This window comes from Nelumbo nucifera, chromosome 3 (assembly GCF_055504915.1).
Source record: "Nelumbo nucifera cultivar China Antique chromosome 3, China Antique-T2T, whole genome shotgun sequence".
In the NCBI taxonomy this organism is placed as follows: Eukaryota; Viridiplantae; Streptophyta; class Magnoliopsida; order Proteales; family Nelumbonaceae; genus Nelumbo; species Nelumbo nucifera.
Genome location: NC_142651.1, coordinates 90,795,067 through 90,803,998, shown reverse-complemented (window position 1 = coordinate 90,803,998; position 8,932 = coordinate 90,795,067). Strand labels below are relative to the sequence as shown.

At 36.3% G+C, this 8,932-nt stretch overlaps 1 long non-coding RNA gene across 1 annotated transcript; it reads left to right on the top strand.

Moving 5' to 3' along the window:
- The first annotated feature begins 66 nt into the window (after positions 1-66).
- Positions 67-8,475, top strand: LOC148801717 (uncharacterized). Its single transcript, XR_016084429.1, has 3 exons — positions 67-277; positions 532-1,421; positions 8,289-8,475. It is a non-coding gene; the product is annotated as an uncharacterized LOC148801717 (long non-coding RNA).
- Positions 8,476-8,932: the final 457 nt, after the last annotated feature.

The window sequence follows — 8,932 nt, the reverse complement described above, 5'->3', positions numbered from 1 at the left end:
CAAATTTCTGGCAAACTCCTTAACCAAAAACACATCAAACAATAAGGGTATTTCTTTTCACTGACCTGAAAGTGTTGAAAAACAGAGGAGAAATCCCAGTTTCTTGTGATCATCACCGACCCCGACTACTTAATCAACTTGCAGTGGACACTCGCCGAGATTAGAGTTCGACCCAAACGGCGTTTTCAGCAAATACATAGAGTGCGCGTCATCTCACACGAGAGAATATCTCACGCTACCTTCCACCCCGTAGCGAATGCCGACGCTGGGCTCACCTGTATGGATCACTACCTTCTCTCTCTCTCTCTTTCGCTTTTAACGTCTGTATCCTTTTCCTTTTAATTTCCTTACTACATCTTTTCTTTTTTCTTTGTCCTAGTTTTTTCTTTGTTTCTTCGTTTACAACCATCTGAAGTTGGAATCCTAAAACCTCATATCTCTGTGTGGGTGTCTGTCTGTGAGCATGCATGTAATTTGGGCTTCTTTTTGATGCTATATATGTTAGTAAGCTTTAGTTGTTCATGGATGCAGGAGAGATTTCTTCTTGAAAGCTGATTCAAGAGAGCCAATGTGATTGCTAACCTTTGAAAACTCAGACACCTCCTTTGAGGTATCAACCTTTTGATAACTTGAACAATTTAACAGAGAAGGGAGCAGAGATTGTTCCAGAAATTCAGGCCAGTCCAGTAATAGTTATGACTCTTTGCAGTGCTAACAGAGTCATGTTGAAGAAACATTCTTCAAGTCAAGTTCTGTCTTCGAGGAGTAGGAGACTATGGTGGAAGTTGTTCCTCTGGAGCCACAGGAACCTGCACAAACCATCCAATGTAAAACTAAAACTAAAACTAAATTTGCCAGGTGGATGCTCTGGCAATCAACCGAGTTTTATCACAGAACCAGTCAAGACAAAATCTGTAGACTCATTTACCGAATAGACATTAGAAGCAAAAGAATATAGTCTTCTTCGAAGGATGAATGAAGGTTGGTCGCTGTCTCACTGAGTCAATGCCTGTGGCTCTGTGCGTGTTAGAAGGATGAATGAAGGAAAACAATATGGAGCATTGTCGCATAGCATCTATATGTCAATGATGAGGATTCACAAGTTTAGAGAAACGTAGGTGATACGGTGTCACAGGATGGAAAATGAGAAGAGAGAAAAGGAGGGTGGTTGGACAAATCTGAATATCAGAGTATGAGATATTATCTCGTATGACATGGTGCTGCAGCATTTCACAGAGCAGGGCATTACTGCAGATGTAGCTGAATCATTAAATTACTAGATACTTTACGCCTGTGATCCACCGAGATGCCCTCTCCATCTCCAGTCAATAGGAGGCCATGTTCCAGCAACGAACGGAATCACGTTCCGGTCTCCCTGCCTCCGCCCTCCCCTGTTCCATCATTCACCGCTGCTGCCGATGGTATCCCTCCCTCTCTCTCTCTCTCTCTCCTTTTTACTACTAAAATAGTCTCTAACAGCAAAGAGGTTTTAGACAATTGTAAAAACACTTAGAGGGTACTCGAAGAAAATATATAAACTGTAAGGGTAGAATTAGTCAACTAAATTTTTCCTTTACCATGCCATGCATGCGCTTTATTAAAGATGGATTTATATGATAGTTCCAATTAAATGGTGTCCACCTAAGTTCAATTCAAGTATTATTTTTTAGGGCTATGTTTTGTCTATCTAATTATAATCCAAGTTGTGTTTTAGTGAGAGTGGCCAATTTCCAATTCTCATAAATTTGTATCATTTTTTTATATCTTAATGCTAATTTTTATTGGTTTATTATTATTTTTGTATTATTTTTAGGTAAAACTACAAAAAAAGGCAACCTCTTATAACAATTCTATAAACCACCTTTGTGTTATGATCCTAACAAAGGCCTCTCCTATAGTTTTGAGAAAAAAGTGCAAATATTTCCTTTCCCTTGGCTTTTCGATAACAAATACCTTTATCATTGTTAATGCATTATCATACATAATTTAAAGTTTTAACTTTACCCTTCACTAATTTATTTTGCCAAACAATTTTCAAAGAATAATTTTCCTTAATGGTTTTATATTAATAAAATTTAATTATAAAACTAATGATTGTTTGAGAATTTGTATTAACTATAAATTGGCATTAGGTTTAATTTATCTTATTCCTTTTATTATATTAATAAAAATATTTTATTAATAACAATAACAATAATTAATAATTATTTTTATTTTATTTAAGTAACTTACTAAATTATTTTTATTATGGTTAATTAATTTTTATTATTTTCAAATGGAATATAAATGGATTATAATTTTAATTGGAACATTAATTAAATTTATATAGTTAATATATCATTGAGTATCTCAATTTCAATTTAATTAACCTTTACTAATAATTATAGTTTAATGCAAGTATATCTAATATATATAAAATTATAGTTAAGTTGAATATTATATATATATATATATATATATATATATATGTATGTATAAAGTTTATGTATTTTATGCAATTTAATGGAGTAATGGAGATGAGAGAGGATTAGTGGCATGAGTTATTGAAGGAGAGAGTTAATGGGAAAAATGAGAGAGAGAGAGAGAGAGAGTTAATGATGTATTAATGATGAGTGTTAAAAGTCTTAAAGGTGATTGGTCACTTGAGTTATTTTGTTCAATTTGAATATTAAAAAAATAAAAAAATAGAAAAAAGATAACCATTGAGAAGAAACTGGGAAAAAGATAAATGACTTTGAGAATAAACCACAAAGTAGGAAAGTGTCAGCTTGGAAAATTCCATTTTAATATATAGGTATAGATACTTGAAGTACCCTTGGTTTAGCAAGTGGATACAAACTTAGCCACCTATTTAAGAAAGGAAAATTTCTTAAACTACCCTTATGGTTTAGTTAATTGACTAACTCCACCCTTACTATTTTCATATTGTCTTAAAGTACCTTCAAGTTTTCAGACAATTGACATCATTGTATATGCTTGGTTCCGTTTACATTTATTGAGTAAATGTTTATTGATGGTGCCACATAAGCGCCCCATCAACAAATGCCTCATTAATTGCATTTGTGTGTATCGAAGTTTGCAAAAGTAAACTTCGGTTTCTGTTTGGAGCTTCCTTAAATGGGTAGGCGTTTATTGGCATTTTGTTGATGTAGTGCCTATGTGTCATATATGCCCTCATTAAATGTGTTTCTTGGTTTTGCAGTCACACAAGTACAAAACGTTTACTAAATAAACATAAATGAAACCAAACACCCTCATTGTTAAGTACTAATGGAAAAAATGAAATATCGAATTTGCCCTTCACTACTCAAATTTTCAAAATAAAACTCAACTAATGAAAATTTTCAACTACTGCGTTGGCATTAGTGTTGAAGGTAAATCAACACTACTGTGTCGATAGAATAAATAACGATTGTTGGTGTTATACCAGTGTGAATACACGCAACCGACGTCAAAAGCCATGGATCTTGACCCCTTGTTTTCACTACTGTAGTCAAAACCACTACTCATACCCTTTTATGATATTAGGTTTCCTACAAATCCTGGTGGGAGAAAATTGGTTGGTTTCTGGTAGGGGACTATAGATGAAAAAATGGAAACCAGAACCCTAAAGCTACATATGAAAATTGGTCAGTTGCTCAAAAAAACATGATAAAACCAAAACAGGATCCAGTGCCAAAGTCGCTTAAAAGAATGAGTGCTACTGTCGGTAAATGGTAGTAGGAGGTATGCTAGTGTTGTTTTGTTGCCTTTGAGCAATGGAAGAACATTGCCATTTAAATGGTAAGATGTAGAAAAGTGGATTTTCAATCTAGTATCAAGAGATGGAGCTAGTTGATCTTCAATGCCCCATCCTCAAAGGTGGCCCAAGTCCAAGAGTGGCTCGCTTAGCACACCAGGAATGGATTTCTATTCGGCATATTCGCCTGTAATGCCGACATATGGTGGTAGGAATTTTGGGAATTTTATGGCAGGTTCCCCTTCTAGTCGATCTGGTGGTGGTCGTGATGGTGGTTCTAGCTGAGGCTCCTTTCATGCACAGACGAAGCCCTATCTTAGCTCGAGGTCTTTCCACCTATCTTCATTGGAGAGCAGGACGAGCTGAAAAAGGTGGTGAAGCTAATGTGTGCCATTGCTAAAAAACGGAATCACGCCCTTGAATCTAAAGTAGGGAGTTCGTGCTGAAGCAGATAACGGAATCACGCCCCTGAATCTTAATGGCGATGACCATGGATGAGGCATTCGTGCTTGATGACCTCGCCTATGCATCCAACTTTGGAACTTTCGACAGTTACCTTGCGGCATCGGGAAGAGAACAAAAGGGAGGAGGAAGAGGGGGAGTTCAACAAGGTGCTCTTTGCTTGATGAGCGTGATTTTGTTTCTTCCTCTTCCATTTAGCCGTTTTGTGTAAGGGTTGAATTCAAAGTCTACCTTCAATCCCCCCTGACACTGGCTCTTCCAGAGGAATCAATGGGAGAATATATGCTACCACCAAAGCCCTTATTTGGATCTCTTTCCCTTCCTGACCTCCATTTTTTTCCCAGTGCCGCTTTTGTACCTGAACTAGACCTGTGCTAACCAGATTTGAGAAGGATGCCCAGGATTTGAGGAGGAATCTATCTACCACAAATGTCCTAGAACCCTTCCTATTTCCAAAAAAATCCTAGAGTCATGCCTCCAATCCGTCATTGTTAGATCATCGGACTGACCATCAAGTCGCAAAGGGTATTTTAGGAATTTTTAAAGATATATCAGCCATGTGATGTCACATGTGAATGGAGTGTGATGGAAAGTTAACAGTAAGGGAGATAATTGTCAAAAAACTTAAGGGTACTTTAAGACAATATGTAAACAATAAGAGTAGAGTTAGTTAATTAGCTAAACCATAAGGATAGTTTAAGAAATTTTCCCTTTAACAAATTATTTAAGCTATTCTTAAGTTTTCTGATCCACAAATGTCCTAGAACCCTTCCTCTTTCTGGAACAATCTTAGAGTGATGCCTTTGATCCATCACTGCCAGATCATCGGACTGACCATCAAGTTGCAAAGGGTATTTTAGGAATTTTCAAAGATATACCAGCCACGTGATGTCACATGTGAACGGAGTGTGACAGAAAGTTAACGGTACAGGAGGTTTTAGACAATTGTGAGAAAACTTAAAGGTACTTTAAGACAACATGTAATAGTAAGGGTAGAGTTAGTCAATTAACTAAACCATAAGGGTAGTTTAAGAAATCTCCCTTTAAAAAACTATTTAAGCTATTCTTAAGTTTTCTGATCCAGTAAATATTGATACAAAAAAAGCAAAATGTTGAATTTACACTTCATTATTTCTTAAATTTTCAAAATAAAACCGTTAAAACTTAGACTCCAACACTCAGGGGTTATTGGGTGGGGGTCCTTGGCCCCCCCAAACTTTTCCCCACCCTATATCTTTAACTAGGGGTAGCCCACCCCATATAGTAATAACTAGGTTGGGCTAACGTTTGGCCCCCCAAAGCATTTTAAAGAAAATGTTATTGAGTAGGCAGAGTCACATTAATATTGATTGTCTCAGCCCTGACCCAATTTGATTTCTTGAAATCTTAATTCTAACTTTAACAAAATCTATTATTTTTTAATCCAATGTGTTTGAATTGGATTTTTAAGGTTGGACTTGAATTAGAATGACTTATTTACTTATATATTATAGGGTTGGATTGAACAATGTCTCAATCTTAACGTATTCTGAAATTTAATAGGATTCATAGTTGTTAACTTTAACCTTAACAAAAATTGTAAACTAAACTTTCTAGAATACATCTCATGGATGCACTTTAAAAATTTCCACCTAGTCTCCATTCTCCATTCTTCTTCATCTCTCATTCTCTTGCCCCCACCAAGAGAAAATTCTTGGCTCTGCCACTACTAACACTATCGACTCGAAGATGCGATAATGCATATCCACCAACCCAAAAGATGTTTTCAGATATTGAGGACAATTCCTCTTCTAGTACCTGTTACTGGTAATGTTATCCAATTTCTTAGACATGAGCAATAAGTTAAGGTTACGTATCTAGTCTGCATAGTTGGGTTCCTTAAGTTTGTTGTCATTTAATAATTTAGCAGATTACCCGTGTGCCATTTCTGATAAAAGGCACAATTAATTAGTCCATAACATTAATATTGTTTCATGTTATCTTTCATAGAATGGATATTTATTTATGTTCCATCTCCATTTATTCATCTCTGAGATTTCCCTCCTATCTTAGTGACGATGACATAGTTCATGTCCCTGAAAATGTTGAAAATCACATAGGTGCACGGGGCCAATTGTTTTAGCTGCATAACCCCATCACTTTCTGTAAAGGATCATATATCCACCTATCCAATGAGCTTTCCCTTGGGCTTCCATTAGACAAGGTTCATTGTCATTTTAGGTTAAACCTTTCTAATTGGTAAGTACAGACCCATTATATCGGGAGCCCCAAGGTACTGTGGAAGATTCTTCCATTTTAGGATAGGCCCCTCCCACTAGTCTATAATGCCACTATCATCTCATGAAGCAATCCCACTAATTGTCTCAATGAAATGGATAACCCAATTTTATGGTGCATCTATACCCACTAATTTAGCCCATTTTCATGCTAATGAAGGAAGGTCTTTAGAGACATCATCTTATGATATTCCATATCTCATTGCACTTATATTAATCATGAGAGAACATGTATATCAATTCCTAGGTCAGATTTAGGTCATACCATAGTGGCTCCCATTGACTTTCATAAAGTCAAATTTAAATGGACCCTTAATGGGCTAGGGTTCTCGTGAAGTTTCTCTTGGAGAGGAAGTTATTGAGGGGGCCCATTAGAGAAGGAGATCATGCAATGATCCATGGGCATCATGGAAATTATGTGCATTCATCCATGATGTTCGTGGAGAACCACATAAGTCAATACATTGGCCAAGCACTTATGCCTCATGAACAAATCACATTCATTCAACACATCACATACACATACATAATTGATCCATATAAATTTAAAATTTGTAAAACCCAGATCCATTTAGATTAACACATGATCAGCCCATTAATGGACCAAATTATCTAATAATTTTGTCTTAGTATATGGGCTAAACTGCAAAAAGTAGTTCGACCCATGTAGCAGTCCATGCTAAAATGGGCTAATCTTATTTTAATCTAACGCAAAAGAGTTTTTCAAGTATGGGCCGAATTGGTCCATGTAATGGGCCATCAAACCCCTGGCTTAGATCGATTTTAGGTCACTTAAATAGTGATCCAAGGGATTGTAATCAGACCCCAAAGAACCATAGGTTCAACCCAACAAGATTGGACCAAAAGTAGGTTAGATCGACCTAGGGTTTAGTGTCCAAAACATGCATCAATTCACATAGGTAATGATATGAAATTCTCAGTTATGATTCACAATCATATCAGAAATATATATATATATTTCAAATCATTGGCCCACTCTGAGAGAGAGGTTTCTGCTAACTGCTCAAATAAGTTAGACTAGTTCTTGTTGATTTGAGATTTGGTTCAAATCCAGTTTGGTTCAGTCCAAGGGTTGAACCTAGTGCTCTGGTACCACTATTGGAAGGGTTAAGATCCATTATATGGGTGACCAAACCATGCTAGATGGCTTGGCAAAATTTCAAAATTTTTCTAATCCTTTTGGGAATCAAATTCCCTATGTCTTGAAAAATTGCATTTTCAAGATTGGTCTTGCACTAAACCGGATCAGATTTGAAACCAAACAAAAAATTGCATTTTCAATTCTGCAATCTGCGATTAACTGTTCTTTGTAGGTTTGTAGGATATCCAAGAAAATCACAGTGCAACTCTTTGATTTTAGTTTCTTGATAATTTGATTATCTTGAATTAATTTATTTTCAGATCATTATTCTTGAATTAAATCTTGAACCAGACACCAAAACTTGGGCTGATTTACACCAGATTTGGTCCAAACTGGTTGGACCGATTTGTTGGTTCGATGGGGTTGGATTTTCTAACTCTAATTCGATTTAGGCCAGAGGATTGATTGCCCACTTCAAGTTTTAATTTGGCCCACCTCTGTAAAACCTAACTTTAATATGATAAAACTGACTTAACCCTGATTTAGCTACATGGGCCGAACTGCCTTTTGCAGTACAACCCATGTACCTAGATAATGTTATATGATAACATTGTGGGCTCTGTTGGGCTGATACTGATTTATTCTAATTAATTAAGGGTTTTACAGATATTTTAATTGATTGGATCAATTTGTTTCATGCATGTTGTAGGTTTTCAAGACTGCTATTCAGTCTTGATCGCTAAGAGATTTCAGGTTCGATGAGAAGAGAAAGTGAAGAGGATGTAGAAGAAAGAGTGATGGAAGAGCAATAGAACACAGATTTTGAGGAGAAGAACAGAATGTCAAAATTCTGCCGCTGCCACTTTAAGTTAATATATATAGGTTATGCTAGTTACATGAAAGGACATATCTGCCCTTGGTGTTTACATCATAACTGCTAACAAATAACAAACAATATAAAACTGAAACTAGAAATAACAGAAAGCAAAATAACCACAACTGTGGGGCCCACATCACTGTTCTCTACACTCCCCCTCAAGTTGGGAGTATATGTTCATCATTCCCAACTTGGATAGATCCGCCTCTAGCTTCTTTCTTGATACGGCTTTAGTAAGAATGTCTGCTAGTTGCATACTGGATGTGATGTAAGGGAGGCATACTTCTTGAGATGAGACCCTCTCTCGCACAAAATGGCGGTCAACTTCACAGTGTTTGGTTCTGTCATGCTATATTGGATTATGTGCTATATTAATGGCGGCTTGATTATCACAATACAACATCAGGGGCTTCTCATACTCAATACCCAACTCCTCAAGTAGAGATCTTAGCCATAGGATTTCAGCCACTCCATTG